Source organism: Pteropus medius, unplaced genomic scaffold (assembly GCF_902729225.1).
Source record: "Pteropus medius unplaced genomic scaffold, Ma_sr-lr_union100, whole genome shotgun sequence".
NCBI classification, from domain to species: Eukaryota; Metazoa; Chordata; class Mammalia; order Chiroptera; family Pteropodidae; genus Pteropus; species Pteropus medius.
The window spans coordinates 4,897,391-4,918,858 of record NW_024349796.1 but is presented as its reverse complement, the minus strand read 5'-3'; the positions used below and the strand labels follow the sequence as shown (position 1 = coordinate 4,918,858).

At 35.2% G+C, this 21,468-nt stretch overlaps 1 protein-coding gene and 1 pseudogene across 4 annotated transcripts in view; both read right to left on the bottom strand.

Moving 5' to 3' along the window:
• CNST (consortin, connexin sorting protein) overlaps positions 1–21,228 on the bottom strand; it is an 87,677-nt gene extending 66,449 nt beyond the window's left edge. For 2 of the 4 annotated variants that reach the window (XM_039883255.1, XM_039883258.1), the window contains exon 1: positions 21,124–21,228. The gene's annotated coding sequence lies outside the window, so the exon portion shown is untranslated. Of the gene's footprint in view, positions 1–21,001; positions 21,092–21,123 lie in introns of those variants that run through there. The other 2 variants (XM_039883256.1, XM_039883257.1) reach the window with 2 other exon arrangements.
• On the bottom strand, positions 2,784–2,902 carry LOC120619402 (uncharacterized; annotated as a pseudogene).
• Positions 21,229–21,468: the final 240 nt, after the last annotated feature.

Below are 21,468 nucleotides of genomic sequence, written 5' to 3'. Positions count from 1 at the left end.
TTCATGATCTGCTCTCAACAAAATCTGAAATGAATTTATTCATGTTAATTATACTATCTCTTGTTTGATACCAAATTTCTATCGAAATGAAATCATGATTCCAGATTATTTTTATTATGTTTCTTTATCCTATTTCTCTCTTATATCTTTTCTCTCACCATTATCTATTATTCTATTAGTTAATAAGAATTTTCTAACTTCTAAAAGGTTAGAGAAAAACACATTATTAAACTATAATTTACACCTAAGACCCAAAACCTCAGTCTTAGTATGAAATGCTACTTATAACTGAGATGTCTACAACTAACCTCTAAGTGGAATAAATTTATGTATTATGGACTATGAAGTAGAAAGATATTTTGTGAAAAGAGCATTCAACAAGAAAGAAGAGTGTGCTACAGATATTTCTGTACCACTTAGTTAAATACTATGAATAGCTAGTACTTACTAGGCAATTGGATTTAATTTTATATGCTAAGCACTATACCTTACATCATTAGCTCATTTAAACCTCTATTGCTCTGTGAAGAACATAAAATCTTTCTCATTTTTCAGATATAGAAACAGAGGCAAAGAAACTTAAGTAACTTGATCAAGGTCACAGGGCTAGCAAGTGATTAAGCCAGTACTCAGAGCCAGGTTTCAGAGCTCACGCTTTAAATCTCCACCCTATAGCTACCGAACAGGAGAAATTGTGCAGCGAATAGCATATTGTAGAGGGTTGTGTGTTCTGGTTAAATAAAAAATTCTTTATCTTATATTTTCGGCTCTGATTTGCAATTAAGGATAACCCAGATATGTGTCTAAGGATAGGGTGAAAAGTTAGAAATAATCTTCAACTGTGTTCCTATACCATTTGTAAACATTAAAAAACCATCTGACGCGCTCAATGGATAGATTTGCATTAAAAATCACTCGACTATTAAGACTCTAAACAATCAAAGTATATTAACAATAATTATTTAAAGTTATCTAAATATGGCCTTCAATAATTTAAATAAAGCCACAGTTATAATTAATATAAGACCGAAAACTCACTCTATATTAAGAAGGGGATCTTAGATTGAAATTCAAGGTATCAGTGAGAACTCATGGTTTTTAAGATAAACAGGTTTAGAAATAGATATGCGTATCATATACACACATATATTTCCGAGCTCTGTGCACTAAGAAAATCTGGAAGCAATGACACAGTAGCTTTCGGCATACCTAACACTCAGATCTTGGTTTCTAAAGAATATCCTCCACTATAAAGAACCATTGATTCTTTGAGAAATGGCTGATTCTAAGACTGGGAGGAAAAGAAAGTACCAGATGAACCTGCCAGAGTGAAGCAGGGTGTAAAGATGGGGAAACGTCAGCAGAACAAGAAATCGCCTGAATGTGCTCCCACTGGTAAAACATGGAGCGATTTGAGCTTGAGTATAGAAATAACAGATTCTAACCCACTGATAAAACAGAAATCCATGAGTTTATAGTGACATAACTGAATAAAAAATAAATGAGAAGGGAAACTCTTCCTTCGGTAGAATGCCGACTAATAAATGCAGAAAGAATTACAGAACAATCGCCACTTTGTAACCATCATAGAAATAACTGATTCAGGCAAGAATCATTACTGGATATCAAAACTAGTGGCTACAAATTTAATCTGACAAGCTCCGCCCTAACCAAGTGATTAAAGTTAGGGTCACCAATAATAGGACAAACTAGCATGTGCCTCCTTGGTGAGACTAACAAAGACATAACTCCACATCTTTGGTGTTCCTGCCAAAAGATGCACAACCTAAATCTCATCATTAGGAAAATTCTTCAAAACAACTGCCCTGTCCTCGAAAATGTCAAGATCAATAAAGAAAGACTGAGGATTGATCCAAATTAAAGGCGGCTAGGTAAACAGGACTGCTAAATGCAACGTGTGATCTTGTATTAGACCTCTGACTGGTAAAAATAGAGCTATAAGGTTATAGGAAAGTTCTTTATACTATTCTTGCAACTTCTCTATATAAGCTTGAAACCCCCTGAAAATGTCACTCCCCAAATCTTCATTTCTCTAATTTCTTACCTTACTGGCAAGCTTTAAAAAAGATTTTTTGAATTAGTGACAAAATCTTGTTTATAAATCTTCAGTGTTAATAATGCATTTTAAAGTCTATACTGCATCATTTTCTAAAGTATATAGGAATAACCTACTTTTTCTGAGAATATTTAATTTGTTAATTGTTAATATTATTTCAGAATAAATTATTTCTCAAGTGAGAGTACATACCTTAAACATATGTATAGCTAGTGTTTATCTATTTAAAAAAATTTTATCTTTCCACAACTCCAAGTAAATTCTACTTAGAAAATTCTATTCCCAGAAAAGATTTTAGAAAAATATTAACATAGCACAATCATTTCCTATATAAAATCTTCCTTGAATTATTTTCATATTAAAAAAAATCTTCACAAGGTCCGATAGAAATTTGGCAAAGGAAATTTAGTTTTTAAGAAGTGCGTGTGGCATTTATTTGGTGGAGAAAATGTGTGAGGAAAATTGGTGGTATGGTGGGGGATGTTTTCTATCTTCTGATTCTGAAATGTGAGGCCGCCTTCCGTACCGTCAAGGAGTTCGTAGCTGTAATGGAATACATTTAAACAAGCACGTACTTTACAAGGAACCAGAATATTTTTTTTTAAAAAAATTATTTCTTATTTTTTTAGGTGAGGCAACCCTTGGTTGACCTCACAGATTGCAAGGACCTTGTCAGTTTGCAATCCCTTATTTTTTTTATTTTTTCCACCTACGGCATCTGGTCTTCCTAGGTGGTCTCGCATCCAAGTACTAACCAGGCCCAACCCTGCTTAGCTTCCAAGATCAGACTGGATCGGGCTTGTTCTGGGTAGCATAGCTGTAGACTCAGACTATGTTTTTTGAAAGACTGATGAGTGGGGATACGTATGCAGATGCTGATAAAGATTTAACTCATGCGGTTATTACCATATCTATAGATGGGAGTGGTTGAAAAAGGGTAAAATTACAAGGAAAAAACAGAACAGAAACAGCACCTAAAGGCAGATTATTTAGGGAAGCTTCAGGATGTGAGTGGATGCATCGAAAGATGCGTTAAAATTTTTAAAAAATGCTATAATGAAACCTTCAGAAAGACATCAATGTTCTCAAAATTAAATCCAAATATGCTCAATCTTTAAAAAATTATATTTCAATAATAGGACTAAACAGTAATAATAGGCACAGTAATAATAGGATTAAAAACAATAGCTCCTTTTTGCATAAAGTGAATCAAATACTTGAAAGTCTCCTATGTGCAGAGTACTATAAGTTTTTTGCCCCCATTTTTTTTCTTTTGCTAGCATATGAGAACCCTGAATTCTGCACATTGAATATCTTATATTCGACAAATTGCTAAATGTTCTTTTCCGTCTAATAGTTTGTGTATAGATCTTCTTGGGCTTTTTTTGCGAAGACAGTAATATCACTTAAGAACAATTTCCTTTCTAGTCTTTATACTTATTGTTTTGTGCTTTATTGCACTGGATTTCTGATACATAGTTGAATAGGAGCAATGAGAGTAGGCAACTGTGTCTTGTTCCTAATTTAAAGAAATTGATTCTAATAATTCCATATTAAATATGATGTTTGCTATAAGGTTTTTAAAATTGTAGTGAAATATAAAGTTTACCGTAGTAACTATTTTTTAGTGTACAATTCAAGGGCGTTAAGTACATTCGAATTGTCGTGCAACCGTAGCTATTACGCATTTCCCAAACCGACAGAGGTTTTTGGTAGTTAAGCATTTATTAAGTTAAAGAAAACCTCTTTAAGAGTGTTTGCTGCTGTTATTATTGTTTAAAACTTGAATGAATGTTGAATTTTATCAAAATTTTTTTCTAAATCCATTACTAAAATAACTTAAATTTGTTAATATGTTGGGTTACAGGAATATAATCTAAAAATAAGTGAATATGCTTATACTATATATGTATATATGTGTACATATATATACACTGTAACGTATAGATACACTTATAGATATAATTATATATAAGTATATAAATTATACATATATAGATAGATACACTAGAAGTATCTTTAGTAGTAGATGGGTTGTCTACTGTGAAAACACACTTGCTTTCCCAGGATGGACTTCCATTGTCATGGTTACAAAAACAGACACAAAGACCAAATTTCAGGATTCAGTTGCTCACATTATATTGTGAACTTTTGTATCTGTGCTCAAAAAAGTGAGATATACTTACCTTTTTTTGTACTGTCATTTGGTTTGCTATTAAAATCATTTTACTGTCACAAAATTACTTGAGAGTTTTCCTTCTTTCTCTAATACTTTAACATTTTGTGTAACAACAAATTACCTATTTCTTGTAGGTTTGGTAAAACCCATAGACTATATCAGTAACTGATGAGTTTTTTTTTGTTTGTTTCTGTGTGATTAAAATTCCAACTACTGAATTAGTTTCTTTAGTGGTTAGATATCTCTTTGGAATTTCTATTTTATAAAATGATTTTGGTGATTATATTTCTTAGACAATTGCCATTTTCATCTCACTTTTCAAGTTTGTTGTATGCATTTAATAGTGTTCTCTTTTGATTAAAAATGCTGTTGTATTTGTGATTTTGCCCCCTTTTAAATCAATCTTTCTGTCTCCCTCCACCTCCCCGCCCTAACTCCCTCCTTCCCACCCTCCCAAGTTCCATGTTTCCTCCCTCCCTCTCCCTCCCCGCAGAGATTTGTTTTGCATTTCTTTACAAAGAACCACCACTTAGTTTGTCTGATTCTGTTCTTTGACTTTCTATTTCGTTTACTTTGCTTCTTATCTGTATTATTACCTCTCTTCCCTGTTTTTGGGGTTGACTCTTTTTTTAATTTTCTAACATTCTGTGTTTGCTCCTTACCTTTTCAGCTTCATTTATATATAATATATATATATATATATATATAATATGTATATTTTCTGAGTTTATCTCCATAAATTAAATATATACAGCTTTTGCTATTTGGCTCTAACAATTTTCAAATTTTACAATTTTTTGATCTATAAATTTTCAAATAGTGTTTTAAGAGTTCCTAATATGGGGATTTTAAGACTATTTTTTTTTGTTTTTATTAAATGACTTTGTGATATGTGTAACATATATTGTAGTATGTGTGGAGACTTGCTTTGTGTTCTAGTATTTGTCCAGGTTTCATTCACTAATAGCTGGGTACAAGGACTAATATTAATATGTATCTATTGGCTCAAGTGTGTTAGTTGTGTTTCAAAGTTTTTTTTTTCCCCCCTATGGATAGGTCTGTTTTAAGTGGCAATTAAACTCTTACCAGGTTTAGGGATTAAAATTTTTTTTTTCAATTAGAGTTGACATTTAATAGTATTTTAGACTTTTAAAATAAATTTTAGAAATGCACCCTACATATTTTAAATTTATTTTTTCCATTCTTTGAAGTTCTCGGGAGTCTAAATCTGTTTTTCTGTCCACTCTTGCTCATGGTGGACTACTTTGTAATCTGCAGCAAGGGGCTTCATCTTTGGGGATCTTGCACAGGCTAATTTAAGGATCACTTCTTCCAGAATGGTTTTGTTTACCAGATGTCCGGGTTGTGTTACCAGGCAGGACCCGTTTTTACAATAATTCTCATCTAAGGAAAGCATTAATATGGACCCCAAACCTCAGGGTTAAGAGACTCATAGTTACGAATTCTCAGGGGAGCCCCTCTCTTCAACAGAATGTAAAGGCAGAGACAGAAAAACTTCTTAGTCCTTTGCTACTGGGCAGACCCCCGCTTCCTCTCCCCTCAAACCCATCACTTTTGAGAAGACAGATCTTCAAGGGTCCTGGCTACACGTGGAGCTCTCGGTTCCAATGCCTTGTTCAGGTTTCTTGGCTCAGTGTTAGGGCCACCTTTTCTGTCCCAATGTGGCAATTAAAATTCCAGCCCACTTGACAACTGTCCCCATTGTTCTCCTAAAATAATTGTTGATGATATATAATATTTATTGAACATTTAATGAATGCCAGGTACTGGGCTAACATTTTACACGTCTTATTTCATTTCCTTCTCTTAGAAACCCTACTATTGTTCCCATCTTAAGATAAGGAAACAGAGATAAGTAACTTGCTCAATCTATGCAGCAAATAGCAGAACTGAGTTTTGAACCCAGATCTATGTGAATGTGGAATGTACACCATTACCATATGCTGTTACGTTTTACAACTTTTTCCTAGTGCCCAGGCTAGTGCTTGCTGTATAGTCACTCAAGGATTGTGTGAATGACCATATTCTCCTTCAGTGTATAAGTTTGTGAAGGGAAACCCTGAGAATTAAGTATCTGGTAGATTTTTAAGTGTAGACACAGTATTGAATGGCACTTCCGGTCATGTTTTATACTTGAATTACAATATTAAAATGTCTGTCTTATTGACTTATTTATGAAATCATAAATTTTCTAGCGATAACAAGATGCATGACATTCAATGCTCAATAACTGTTGCATCTGTCACCATCACTGAGACAGAATTCCTCCCTGAGGAGAATTTATAAACTCATGGAGAGCACATGTACAGAACCTAGTAGGCAGCAAGGCACAATGAGTATTTAACAGAGAAAGTAAAGAGGAAGTGTAAAAGCTGACCAAGGATCTGCACAGTCACTGGGTGATAAATGCACATTTTCTGGTAACATCAATTCACTCCAAAAATTGAGGAAGAAAGGCAGACACTATTTTTATGTTAAAACAGATGTTACAGAGCAGGATATAAAAAATATAAAATTCCAAGAAATCTTTGGGTTCAAATAGATGACTTAAAAGAATGTTTAAGTTTGTTCTTAAGAATAACAGTAATAACACAGTATAAAAATAACAGCAATATCTATCTGTAAAGTGCCTACTCTGTGCCATGCATATATTAACCCATGTATCCTCACAACACTCTTTGGTAGTTATTATCAGCAAACTGAGGCACTGACAGGTAGGTTAAAGAACTCATCCGAGGTCATACAGTTGTTGGATGGGGCCTTGAACCCAGGCTGGCTGGCTCCAGAGGCAACATCGTCTCTGATGGCCATACACAGCGTGGAATTCGAGCTAGGGAATGAACATGAAGAGTCTGGACAAGTTAGGAGAAGGAGCAAAGGAAACTGCAAGAATCTATTATTTGGCCTAAGAAAAATTCCATCCAAGTTTGAGACAATAGCTAATACAGAATCTGAACTAAAACATTTCAAAGACTTATTTTTAAAATGAAGGAAACACTGTAATTTTTAAAGTATCGAGTGGACACTGTCTCAAGCTTGCTTATTTATTGCTGTAGCCTTTTTCACAAGTTATTTCATGTGTGCATAGTGTTTGCCAGGTAGAATTCAAGTGCCTGAAACAAAAGAGTGTGTCACTTCTTTTGATACCTTTATTACAACAGAGCCCCAGGCACATAATAGTGCGTAATAAATGCCTGTTCAGTTAAAGTCTGCTTTTCACTACGTCTTACCTAAGGAAATAGATTTAGAAAAATGGTTTCATGGCTTAAGATGATGTTTAAAATTTACTTAACAACAAAACCCCACAAATATTATCTGATAGGAAACAGAAATAGAGGGGAAACTCCAAAGCAGAGAGTATTCTTGTCATTGAAAGATTAAATATAAGGACAAGTCAGCAAATTCCAAAAAAGAAGCATGACTTGGTTAAAAAAAAAAGCAAATGAATTAAATGAAATGGATCCATACTACTCTCTGACCTAGAAAATTTTGAGTTTGTAATTAGCAAATCCTTGCTGCTCATGCTACAAAAATTAAAGGATGCAGTTTAAATATTCAAAGAAAATATAGAACTGTTTTAAGTTCTTTTTAAAAACAAAGATGAGACAAATGGAATTAGACCGAGGTCAAATTTATTTAAAACTAGCCACTCCATTATTTGTTTTCTTCAACTACAATTTTACTTGAATGGTTGACCTCACATTCTACTGTGGATTTCTTCACCATAGAAAAACATGAAAGAGAATCCCATGACTATTTAAAAGGTAAAATAAAAATCTGTGAAACAAATGGAATGAAACTGGCTCCAATAAGAATTATGACCACTTTTACTAAAATTAAGAAAATACTTTTTTATTTTGTAAAGTATTTTACAAGTAATTTGTAAATTATTTTATAAATAGGACTCTCCTAAAATTTTGAAAGTAAAAGACTAAAATAACAGTAGTGTAACCTCAGAGGTCCAAGTGAAAGTGGAGATCCATTTGGAGAATTTGACTAGTGGGTATAAAATAGTGGATGGAGTACAGGATATCGCCCAGACTACTGAGTTTCAAAGTAACCTTAGTCCAAAGTTCAGCTCAAAACCAGACCTGGACAATGGTTATAGAATCTAGAAAGAGAACTGGAATAAGGAGGTAAAAGTAGGAGAGGGAAGAGGCTACAAAGGTAGTGCCATGCTGGGGAGGGGCACCGGGGTTGGCGTGAACGGCAAAGTCTGGTAAGAGTACAGGATCTGATGGTACTACTTAAACTTCATCTCATAAGAATTACCGATTTTGAAGACGTTTTAACCACAAAAACATTTGCATCCAAATGATTTCCTTAGTACATGCATGTCCTTTTCCTTACTAAAAGGAAGATGGTTAAGGTGGCTTAACCATCTTCGGAAATGCTATAACTTGGCTTGTCCCATCAAAAACCAGAGGTCAGGATAGATTCTAAAAAGGTAAAACCTAAATTAATATCTAAAACTTTTGAAAGTAAAAGTGTTACCTTACTGTTCTATGTTAGAACGTGACTTCCAAATGTTTCATCTCTGGTGCTTGCCTAAATTTTGAAGGCCGAGTTTCCGTGGCTAACTAAAGGCAAAGTCAATGTCCTTTATTAACATTTATGGATCACCTACTAAGCACATACCACCAGGCTCAGTGCAGTGTATGTGGGGAGGCAAGAGGGGGAAGGGGAATAGGATAAAAAGAATTAAGAGCTATAATCTGTGCCCAAGAGTACTCAATTTGAGGGGACAAAGCACATGTAAACAATAACAGTAAAAATCAAGCTATTAGTAATTATTGAGAGTAAGTTGAAAAAAAGAGATAAAGCACAAGAGGAAAGAAAAAAAGAACAATGGGCTGCAAATACTAAAATCTGCATTTTATCCCAACCGGTTAGTAACTTGTCTGAAAAGCTTGGGCAAGACACCACTCTGAGCCTGAATTTCTTCAGCAATAAAACCATGGGATTGGATCAATATCTTTAAGGGCCCTTTCAATTCTAACCATTTATGCCACTATTTCTCTTGACTCTATGGCTCTACTAAAAGGAATAATTACAATGGTCCTGAAACATGACATATTATTTTTACTTATAACCTCACTTAGAGATGGGAAAACAGAATGTTTAATGTGCTTTTAACTCCAACACAACTATTAAACTGAAACGAATTTAAAAACTAATAAAAGCAATTAAAACAGCAATAAAATCAAAATTACATTAATTTAATATGATGCATGGCTACTCTATAAAAATTAAACTTTTGAATAACTTGAATACGGTATCAGTTGTGATGACGCAGGTTCTTTAAGTTCAGCATTCTACTTACCACGAGCGTCTGAGGACTCACCTCTCCTACCATTCTTCTCTGCTAACCACTGAAAAACCTTTGTTCTTACAACACGATGTGATGTTGCCCCAAAGGCATAATTTATTAATTTTACCCTCATGGTTATAAACAGAATTGCAAATCTGGGCATTGAAATCCCATGTTAGAATATTGTTTTAAGGTGTTGGTCATGATGATCTTGAAGAAGCTTTTATTATTTTCTTTTAACTTATCACCAAAATGGAAATAGGGAATTTAAAACTTCTAATATATTACTTTTTTTCTTCTTGCACTTCTATGTATTTTATACATTTTCTACGATAAACATGAATTTTTAACCGAATGTATGAAATGACAGCTTTATTGAGACGCAATGCACATACCAAACAATTTACAATGTACAATTCAACAGTTTTTAGTATGTATATTCACAAAGTTGTACAACTAGGCCACATCAATTTTAGAACATTTTCACCGCCCCCAAAAGCAACTCACTACTCCCTACTCCCTCACTACCCACATGCCCAGTAGTCACTTTCCATTCTGTCAGCCTTCCCCTCCCCCCATCCACAGGCTACTACTCAACCACTAATCTACTTTCTGTCTCTATGGATTTGCCTATTCTGGATAGTTCTTATAAGTATGATCATACAACATGTGGCTTTTTGTGACTGGTATCTTTCATTTAGCATGTTTTCAAGGTATATCCAGATTGTAGCATATATCAATACTTTCTTTTTTGCCAAATAATATTCTGTTGTATGGATAAACCACACTCCATTTACCCATTCATCAGCTGATGGACATTTGGGTTGTTTATACTTTTTGGTTATTATGAATAATGTTGCTATAAACATTTTTGTATGGGTTTTTTTGAACACCTGTTTTCAGATGAATTGCTGGGTTATATGCTAATTCAATGTCAACTTACTGAGAAGCCGCCACACTATTTCCACAGTGGTCACAGCACTTTACATTCCTATCAGCAGTATACTAGGGTTTCAAGTTCTCTATCTCCAGGTATGAAGTGGCATCTTGTTGTGGTTTTGATTTGCATTTCCTTGATGGCTAAGATGGTGAGCACCTTTTCATATGTTTATTAGCCATTTGTATATCTTCTTTGGAAAAATATCTATTCAGATCTATTACCCATTTTTTAATTGGGTATCGGTCTTTTCACTTACTGAGTTATAAGTTGCATTATTTTTACACTCAGAAAAATCTTTTAAAAAAGTATTGAACATATGCTTATGTATTTTTTTAAATCAGTAAGAATGTGGCTGAGAGTTAATATAAATATTGAAGACTGTGCTAGTGGAGACACTTTCCTCATTCTTGATGTACTTCCTTTACTCACCTCTGGGGAGGTGGACTGATTTGTCTGCTTGGTACATTTGGTAATACCTAAGCTTGACTGGTTCGTCCACCTTCTTTCCTCCTTGAGTGAGCCTGCCAGCAGAGAACACACTCTCTGCTGTTTTGCTGGGCAGGCCTCCTGAACAAGAAAAGACACAGAGGTGGCAAGATTGAATCAAAATAAGAAGGAAAGATTAGCTAGATGGAAAATAAGGAGAGGTGGGATGGGACAGGTATTTTGGTACAGAAACCAAGACAACGGGCTTTTAGAGAGAACTGAGTGTGACAGCTGTCTGAATGGGAAAAAGTGTAAGAAGTAAAAAAGTAGCTAGAGGCCATGAGGAGTTGTTGCCTTTCAACGTGCCCACGCTGCTACTCCAGTTCAAATTCCAACTTTTTTACAATCTCTCGGCAACCCATCTCTCTAACTTTATTCCCTACTACTCTCCTATAAAACCTCCTTTCTAACTGAAATGGACAATTCATTTGCCTCTCAAAATAACAAGGATTTTTAAAAAATGAGAATATGTAATACTGGTGAGGGTTTAATGAAATTTGAATTGTCACATGCTGCTCAATTTGAATGTAAATTGGCATAACTGACCAGAAAACAATTTCACAACAGCAAGAATATTAAAACAATTAAGAACTAGTAGCTGTATTTCTGGAGATCGATGCTGAATAAGAAATGTTCTGAATACAAAAAAAAAAAGAAAGAAAGGGAAATTCTCTATGCATAAAGATGAACATGAAGGCATTATTTTAAAGGCTTATTTTGTTCTTGGGACTGTTCTATATATTCTGTACACATGATCTCAGTTAACCCTTTTACTCCTATGAAGTATTACTTCCCCCATTTACAAATGGAAAATCTAAAAGGTAAATTAAATAGTTTGTCCAAAGTCACTCTGGCAGTGACAAACTGGAAACAACCTAAATGTTCAATAACAGGGTAATGACAAGTAAAATAACTCATACCCTAAATGTTACAAAGCCACAAAATATGTACGTTAAGAATCTATAATAAAATGAGGGAAGTGGAATCTAAAACAAATCACAAATATGATCTCAACTATGTTTACACACACTCCAAAGAGACTGAAAGTAAATATCAAAAACTGTTAACAGTTCTTGTTCTTAGTTGATGGGAGTACAAGTGATTTTTTTTGTTTGTTTGTTTTTTTGCACTTTTCCGTATTTTGCATATTTAAACGTATTTTTATACTCCAAAAACCTTTTAAAAATTGTTGAATCAAGGACACGATAATGTTTCTTTAACAATCACAAGGAATGCTACAGAGTTAATCTATTAATATTGCTCACCTCTTTAAAAGGAAAATAATCCAAATAAATACAAGGTTATCACAACGATTTAGCAAATTAAAAACAAAATGTCCCATTTACTAAGTGCTTTCTGTGTGCCAAACCCTGTGGAAGGTAATCACATCGACACGTATGATCTCGTGCATTTAATGAGATCTTTTGGAAGGTGTTTATACACCGTTTCTGTGGACACCCACTACCTTAGGACCCAAACTATTTTAGAGTATCAAAGAGTCACCTGATATAGCTGCCAATTACCTAGAGAAGCAGGAGTTCCTACAAAACCAGGTCTCAAGGGCATAGAGTAGAGACCCTCCATGCAGAACTCTACAGATCTTAGAAATGAACTTGTCTGAATTGCTACAGAACTTTTCCCTACAAGTTTGCCAGACCCCAAGTCAAAAAAGGTAGCATTTAAAATTCTGGTAAAAATGAAGAAATAAAATTCTACACAACATTTACTGAGTTGCTTATAAATTATACTAATGAAAAAAGTATATTTCCTTTCCTTTCTTAAAAAATTTAAAATGAATCTATCTAAAGCCAATAATGACATTAAGAAATAAAATTATGTATATATATTTGGGAGTGTATTTTTCATCAAATGTTTTGGTGAAAGGGCTTACTTCCTACAGTACTTAGAACCATGATGATAACCTACGAGCTCAAACATTAACTATTAAGCTGATAGGAACTAGTGCTAGGTTCAGAGTCATTTGCAAGCCACCATATTTCAAAATATTCACTAAAATGTATATGGATGTTGTAATATGTACATACATACGTATATTGTACTGTGTAGGTTCATACAGATCAGCAGTAAATTAACTTATGAATTCAACTTGGATAAAGAACATCATCCATAGGACATCAAACCCAATTTTAACACTTTTAAAATCATAAAACCTCTAGCTTACTCTCTACTCTTCTTTTGAACAAAAACTCCTTATTTCTATCATTTCAGAAGTTATGACATTTCAAATTAGTTTAGGCTGATATGTTTACCTTTAATTAAGGCTCTCGCCATCTCACTTAGTCCTTTTAATCCATCTTGCACATCAGAGGCAGATCACTCTTCAGAAAACATCACCTCTGTGTTTTACTTACTAAAAACGTGACACACTTGTGGAATGAATATTTCTTCAAGTCTCAAAATCTGTAATGGCATCTTATCTCCTGGTCAACTTAACCAGCACCACCCAGCCTTACGCTTCCATTGAGCATCAAAACAGTCTATCCATCTTGGATGAGTCAACATCAACATCCCACTACCGATATCCTATTACCTGGCTCCAAACTCCTCTTGTTTTTACTCTCAATTCTTTCCTGTCATTTCCTCTGCTGCCATTACCTAGTTCAACCAACATCAAGACCTCCAGATTCCTGATTTGTTTTTTCATTAGTCAGCCTCCTCCTGACATTACTTTCCTATGTAGCATTGAATCCATGTATTATCTCTAGCTACTTTCTCAGCCCTCTTATACTTCTACCACATCCACCCTATAAAATCCCAGTGCTGATCAATCTAACCACTATCTCTGCTCTTATATCAAACTGCTTTCTATTACTAAAGAAAACCATAACTATACAGATTGTTAACTCTATAAAAGCAGTACCATCCAACTTCAGGCGGAGCTTCACTGTTGGCCTGACGGCCGTCCTTATAGAGCTCCCAGGGCCATATCCTCTAAAGCTACACTTAACCTTTACCATTGGTCTCTAGTTCACTTCCTATCCTCAGCTCAGCAGACAGTCTCACCTGGACCATAAGTAAACACAGGTTATCAGATTTTAGTGGTGACCCGTATTTCCTCTCTTATCTCAATAGAAGAATGTATCTATCTATCTGCTGTGCAAGGATGTCTTTCTACCTGGACCCATGTTCTCACCCTCTTCCACCTCGTCAGGTAGCATGTCTATGTAATCAACCTATCTACGGACCCATCTCTCTCACTGGGTAGGGCATCCTTATAAAACGCAGGTCTCTTTTACCCTCATTCCAAATCTGTGAACAACTCTTTGGACTTCCAGGGAAAATTCCAACATAAGAATTAATCATCTTCCTGTAAAACACACAGACAGCAAACAAATAATAAAAAACAAAGTATCCTGTATGGTACTAGAGAAGTATAAAGAGTAACTTCTAAAGATATAAAAGATAAAAGGTAATATTTGAGGGAGATTTATTTTTTAAAAGAATCACTATGCCTTTTCTTATGAGATAATCTATTAAATTATTTTGGTAATAAATAAATTACTAAAAATGAAGCTTATATATAGGGATCTTTACAAAACTATAGCTCCTTATAACAGGTAGAGATTTATAACTAACTAAATTCAAATTAATTTTGTGGTTCCTATTCTTTCTTAGGTCATGGACCCTTTGAAGAATCTGATGAAAGCTAAGGATTCCGAGAAATTCACATGTACTTCCACTAAGCTATAAATTTTATTTCAGGGGCCTTCAGATCCCTTGAAGCCTATTCCTGGGCCCCAGGTTAGAACTCTGATTGTTCCTAATAAATTATAGTCTATCCATGTCAAATAGGTGGCTACTATTTTCCATTTCTAGAATAAAATATCTAAATAAATATATGACATTAATCCTTAACCTGATATTTGACATAATGATGACAACACTGATTCGTGTCTACCACACAGACAGACAGGAAGGGAAATAGGTGGAAAAATAAATATGCTTTCTTATAATTAGTCATTCAAGAAATGGATTTTGATGCGGTTTAGGGAAAAGAAAAAATTTCAGAGTAAGGCAGTTTATGCTAGATTTGAAATTCTAAGAAAAGGATAAACCAATAGAGAAAAAAAAATTGTCCCAGAGGAAGCTAACTTCCAATGCTTTGGAAGATAGCCAGTAGAATATTATTTTTTCCCCAAAAGATGTTTTATTTCAGTGGAGGATATTCCCTAAACATATATGAGAAAAAAAAGACAATTATAGCCTAGCACAGTACAGTATCGGTGCATTCAAAGTTTCCTTGCACTCAAAGTTTCTTCTTGGCAAATTCGTCAGACAGCATAAGAAGGATGAGAGAGATAATGGATTCTGAATGCTAAATTAAAATTCCTGTTTGACTTTCATTATACGAAAACCACTAATTTTGGAATAAACTTGTTTTCCTGAAGTTAAAATTTATTTACCTTTTTTCTCTTTATTATTTTTGTAACAGAGAAGGAAAGAGGAAACAGGGAAGGGATAAGACTTGTACTCCTACCACTCCTTCAAGTTTATAGTAAACCATAACCTGTCCTGACTTTTTAGCTTTCCATGGAAGACAGAACGGGAAGGTTGGTGGAAGGCAGAATAAGCTATAGGGGCATTCTGGATATCCTTTCATATACTGTGAGGAGCTAGAGCAAAATGGACACTCCAGCGAAGGCTATACAAAATACAGGGTTTTATAGAAAGTATTACACAACTACATGAAAGCTTTAGTTATAAGACAGGTATTATTAGAATATCTGTTTCCTCGGCCTAGATAAGTGTGCCTGGAGCAGAATTTTTCTTTATAGCTTTTTTCACACACATAGGTAAACTCTTTTGTGTCTGTCAGTAAAGGCAAACAATATATATACATGAAGGTCAAATCCCTGCTGGGGTTCCCTAAGACACCCCTAGGTTTTCCCTAGTCATGCAGCTGAGAAAAGACAGAAGCCTGCCGGCATCAAAATCCACAAAGTTATAAGTAACCAAGAGGCCATCTAATATAAGAAAAACTACCTCCTGAACTGAATGAAATGAAACACTTTTTTTTACTTTAGGTTAATTTGAAATAGATCTTTCTCTGGCTTTGGTCAAATATAAGACCTATAGATCCATTTTAAAACTAAAGTTCAAAAGTAAGACTAATAAGACAAACAATCTTTTCTTTCCTCAGTCACCAATCATTTGGTAAACATTTAACAAATGATTAAAATAAGGAAGTCATAACACTACTTCTAATTCTGGCTCTTTACAAAGCTTACCCAACGCTGGAGGTTTAACTAATTGTCATGACAAAGAACTCCACAGCAAAAACAAACAAACAAACAAACAAACAAACAAACACAAAAGGAACCTAGTGATTATATTGTAAATTGTTAAAGAAAATAAAGCCTGATGACTGAATTTGAATTAAGAAGTCACAAATTGGTATAAATAAAGTCTTTTCCAGGAGACTAAATTTCATAATTTTCGAATCAGCATAGTTTCTACAAACTTCCAATGCTCTTTTCATCTGAGCTGAACTTGAGGGAGGAAATCGGGTCATTTACTTGGTATGAATCCTTTTACAATCTGATTTAAATAAAACTTTTTCATTCTCCAAAAATGAAAAAAACAAAACAAAACAAAACCCCAAAAAGGTACTCTTTGGTGCTTCATAAAGTAAAGATAATTCTGCTAGACTTCAATAAATTAAATATATCTTCACGAATATAAGTTTTCATTGAAAAATCTTAAGCAATGTGTTTCAGTTCACCTAAATTCTTTTTAAGATTTCACTGTAAAGTAGTAATACCTACAGAAGAGAAAATAGTGAAGAAAAACAACGCATGCATAAAATCAAAATATACGTGGTATGCTCTCAAATACCCAGGAACAACAGCCTTCTTTATCTTACCATAAAGCTCACATATTTTAAAGAAATTATTTCAAAACCTATAGTATAAAACCTTTTAAAATGTTAGTTTGCCTTCAAATTAGAAAACCACAGCCACCTAATTCACTGGGTTTTCAAAATGCAGCTAACAGAAAAAAATAATTATTTAATCAAGTAGCAGTTTCTCAGGAAAAATAGTCTATCTATCCTCATAAGAGAACTTAATACATATGACAATTACAAAATATTGTTAATTCCTAAAATCTCCTAGGTGCTGTCAAATAAAATGTCCAATGCCCAAATGTCAAATTTGTCACTTACTGCTTCATAATTCTTCCTGCAATTAAAAAGGAAAAATAACCATGATTTGTCAGTATTTTGACAGACACACACTGTGTTTCCATTCTACGTGGCTAATGATGATGAAAAACAAGAAGTCCTAAGGGATGGCAGGGGGGAGTGGCTTGATGGCAAAAAGTTTCCATCTACGAATACGTTAAAGAGGAGAATCTCAAAACTGTGACAAAACAATTTTAAAAACCTCAAGCTATTATAAGATTCAGAATTTTTTAATGATGTATTTCTTTCTTTCTTTTTTGGATTGGTCAGACATGGTGTTTATCTTTATTTTTTATTGCAGTATAATTGACTAATGACATATTTCTAAAAGAATATTACAAATGAATTATTTCAAATGCATGAAAAACAAAAGTATTCCTTGGTTAAAAGGAAATATAATTCCCCCCAAGGGAATGATTCCTAAATAAAGAAAAGCCTGAATTCATGTGAATCTTAAAGGCCATAAATTGGAGAGAATGTAAATGTATTAAATGTACAATTTAATATAAATGTATTAAATGTACAATTTATCAAGAAAAAGATCCTTGTAGAAGCCACTTAAATCGAATTAGAGCTCTTTTTAAAAACTGAAAATTGCCAAACTATCAACTATTCTTCCTGAAATAAGTAAAAAAAAAAAAAAAAAAAAAAAAAAATTGCTAAGACTAATCTGTAGGCACAAAAAAATGCATTCTCTTTCTTTATCCAATGAGCATGGTGTCAATGAATAGCCATTTGGATTTAAATACAAATAAAAACACTATATTTTCCTACATAACATACATGTATCCTTATGGGGACAAGCAACATCCAGTAACTACCCCCTTCCCTAATTCTTTGATCCTCTAATACTCTGTTCACTGCCAACATTGTGCCAGGTCTATGACTAGATTTTACCAGGGAATTTAAGATTTCTTTATACCATAAAGGTTGGGGAGGGGGCATGTTTCTTGTATTAAATTACACTGAATACTAATTAGGCCTTACGATGAATTCTGACATTAAGTGTAGCTGTAAAACAGTGTAGCTAAAGCAACATTTAGAAAAGTTTATTAGAATAAAGATGTGGAGATAAGAACAATGGTTCCATTGAGGTCAGTTACCTGTAGGGTTACCCTTCCAATAGGATTATCTTTCACTTATAACAGCTCTGAACAAGAGAAGTTTCCATGAAAATCACCACCTTTCTTGCAAAAACAGCTTAAAGCACATATACTAACAATACGTCAGTAGCTTTCTATAAAAACTGCCATATTTCCTTTTAAATTTACCTAAACCACCTAACACGTGTTACTCTTCTGCTACTATTCAGGCTCCCAGTTTTTAAAGCCAAAAATCATACCCTCTCCCTTTCTAAATTTTGCATTAAAAAAAGATTTTATCTTTCCTTTGATAAGAAACACCATCATACAGAGAAGCACATTTACGAAACTCTTAGCCATACCTGAAACTGATTCAGAAAGTAAAGCTACAACAAGCAGGTACGACCTGTTCACGATGAGGTTCCATCTTCCTGTTGGTCGTCAAATTCTCCTATTTAACACCAACAGATATGGTAGCCAAAGACTCATACAGTGCCTTGACAGACTGTTGACGGGAGGATGTAAATAATTGTAACAATGACACCCCAGGAAATGACTGAGCACTCTATCATCTTATGACCCTCAGTAAACGTGTACTGTGCATCTGTTCATCCTCCTCAATGTTGACACACTCAACACAGAAACTTCTCAATTTGACTATGGCAGCATTTTAGGGAGGAAAAAAAAAATTAGTTTGCCCCATAGAATTTACCCCAGACTCTCAGGGTAAGAATATTAGTGAAAATTAGTTTCGCCTGTTTCTTTTTTTACTTTGTTAACGTGACTAGGAAACTTTGCATTACTTTTGTGGCTTGCATTATCTTTCCATTAGACAGCATCTCTATAGCCCTACAGCCTTAATTCTCACTGCAAACAAGAACTATCACTTGACATTTCCCAGTTACAATTGCAGTTTAAAAGCCAAAAGAATAAGTGGTCATTTTCCCTTCTCTACCAATTAAGATAGGAATAAAAATAACTTAAGAAGAATGTAAAAATAATCAGAATCACTGTGCCCTGACACCATTTTAAAGAAAGATTACCTTGAAAAGACAAAAAAAAAAAAAAAAATAGCACAGGATGTAAGAACCACCTCTTAAGAAAGACTGAAGTCCACAAATCAAGGTTTTCTAACAAAGGAGGTCTAAAAGCTGATTATTAGGTTCATTTTTAAAGTGAAAAGGACATTTCGTTCATTTCCAGCAGCTGGGGTCTCAGAAACAAAACTTACAAGATTTCGTCTCTATTATTCAAGCACCTTCAACCACAAATAAGCCATTAACACTATGAAAAGGGAAATAATTATCATAATGTAATTCTTTTTTCCAAAACCAAAAGAAAATAATACCACTCAAAGGGAAAACAACAAACTACCTCAGTTTCTCTAAGGTTGAGTAGGCTACCTTTGGTCCACAAAACTATGAACCAGAAAAGCATATTTTAAAGTAAGTGTTTTTTTAACCACAATTTTGTAAAGTATATTTTAAAACTGAGAAACTCAAGAATACATTGTATGAGTGAACCGTCTCGTCCTCTACCATAACACATCATTCTGCTTTATTTGATTTAAAAATATTTAGGCCTCCAGGGCTCTTGAGAAAGACAAATCCGTGTATTTCCAAACCTATGAAAAACATTTTTTTTAAGGGGAAAGGGGTGACAGCTTAGTAAAGGATGGGGACGGTAAGCTTTCTCAGGTGTTCAGAGGATGCAAAAGTCACTTATAGAAAACTGTCAATACTGTATTAGAAAAATTAAGGAAATTTAGATCAACGTGTCCCCAGGGCTTCTACAACAGTTGATCAGATACTTTCCATAGTGTCTTAAAAAATTTATAGTCCAAAAGAGGCCATATTTGACTGTCAATTCTTTATCCATTTGAGATTTACCAGCTGAGTATAACCTTCAGATTGCTATTTGCTACACGATACATTCCTTAGATGCCTTTTCCTTGTGCATTTAAATGCCTAGCTCAATTGCACAGCCAACAGAGTAAGCAGAAAGGATTGTACATATTTTTAAATAGGGAGCAGAGTGTCTGCAGTTTCCTGCCTTGGTGGAAAGGGCAACGGGTAAAGCTCTGAGTATATTCCTTAAACAACTGAAATCACTCGCAAAGAATCGAGTCTTCTAACACTGCCCAGTAGGCAAAAAGACTGCCAAAATTTCCATTAGAGCATCCTATTTTTAGTCCTTGGAGCTGGTCTTTTAAATTGCATTCCACAGTCCAATGTGTTTGCCTAAGTTTATACAGGGAACAGAATAAACTTCCTAACTTCTCAATCTTTTTTAAGCTCAGAGAGGAATTTTAAGCTTTTAAAATTAATCTTAATTTTTTAAATCGTAACTTTAAATCTTTTAAACATTAAAAATTAAGAAAATGTTGGCCCAGAGAGAGGAATGGAGGGGAGACACCAGGAGGTTCTTGACAGCCAAAGTGTGGGGGGGAAAAACAGGTACGAAGGAAAATAGCCATCATCCACCAGGGTGGAGAGCCGGGGCTGTGGGCAGCAGGACAGAATTGAGGCACAGTGGAAGCCGCAGGCTCCTGGGGGAGCCGGGAGAGGAACGACTTCTGGTGCCGGTGCCCTAGAGGGAGAAATTGGCGCGATGCGCAGGAACAGACCACAGAGGCTAGAGAACAGAGAGGAAAACAGGAGAGCGGAGAGCGGGCGGAGGTGGGGGAACCGGGATACACCTCACCCAGAGAGCGGAGGCGGCGCAGCCGGAGGACAGCGCAGGGGGTGGAGCGAGGGGTTCCAAGAGATTTTGCACCCCAGCCGCGAGCCGGCCGGTCCCTTGCATCCGGCTCTCCCTCTTCTCACCTGGCAACTGGAGTCGAAGGAGAGCTACCGCTGGGCGCCGGGGCTGTTTCCAGCCCCACTCGATGACATGGCGGCCGACGAGCTGTCACAGAGGTTCTTGCTCAGGTCTCCCGCCGCTCTGGTGGAGGAGACACCTCTGCCTTCCCGCCCCGCCTCCCTCTGCGCACCCCTCCCGGCCGGGCAGCCCGCGACCGCGGAGCATAGAGCGCGAGCGGCTAGAGAGGAAGCGCAGAGGGCGGACAACCATAGAGTACACAGCCTGGATGGTCCGTCTCCTCGTCAGTCCACTCACAGTCCTCCCGCGACAGCACCCGGCCGGAAGTGAGGGGCAAGCGAGGGGATGTT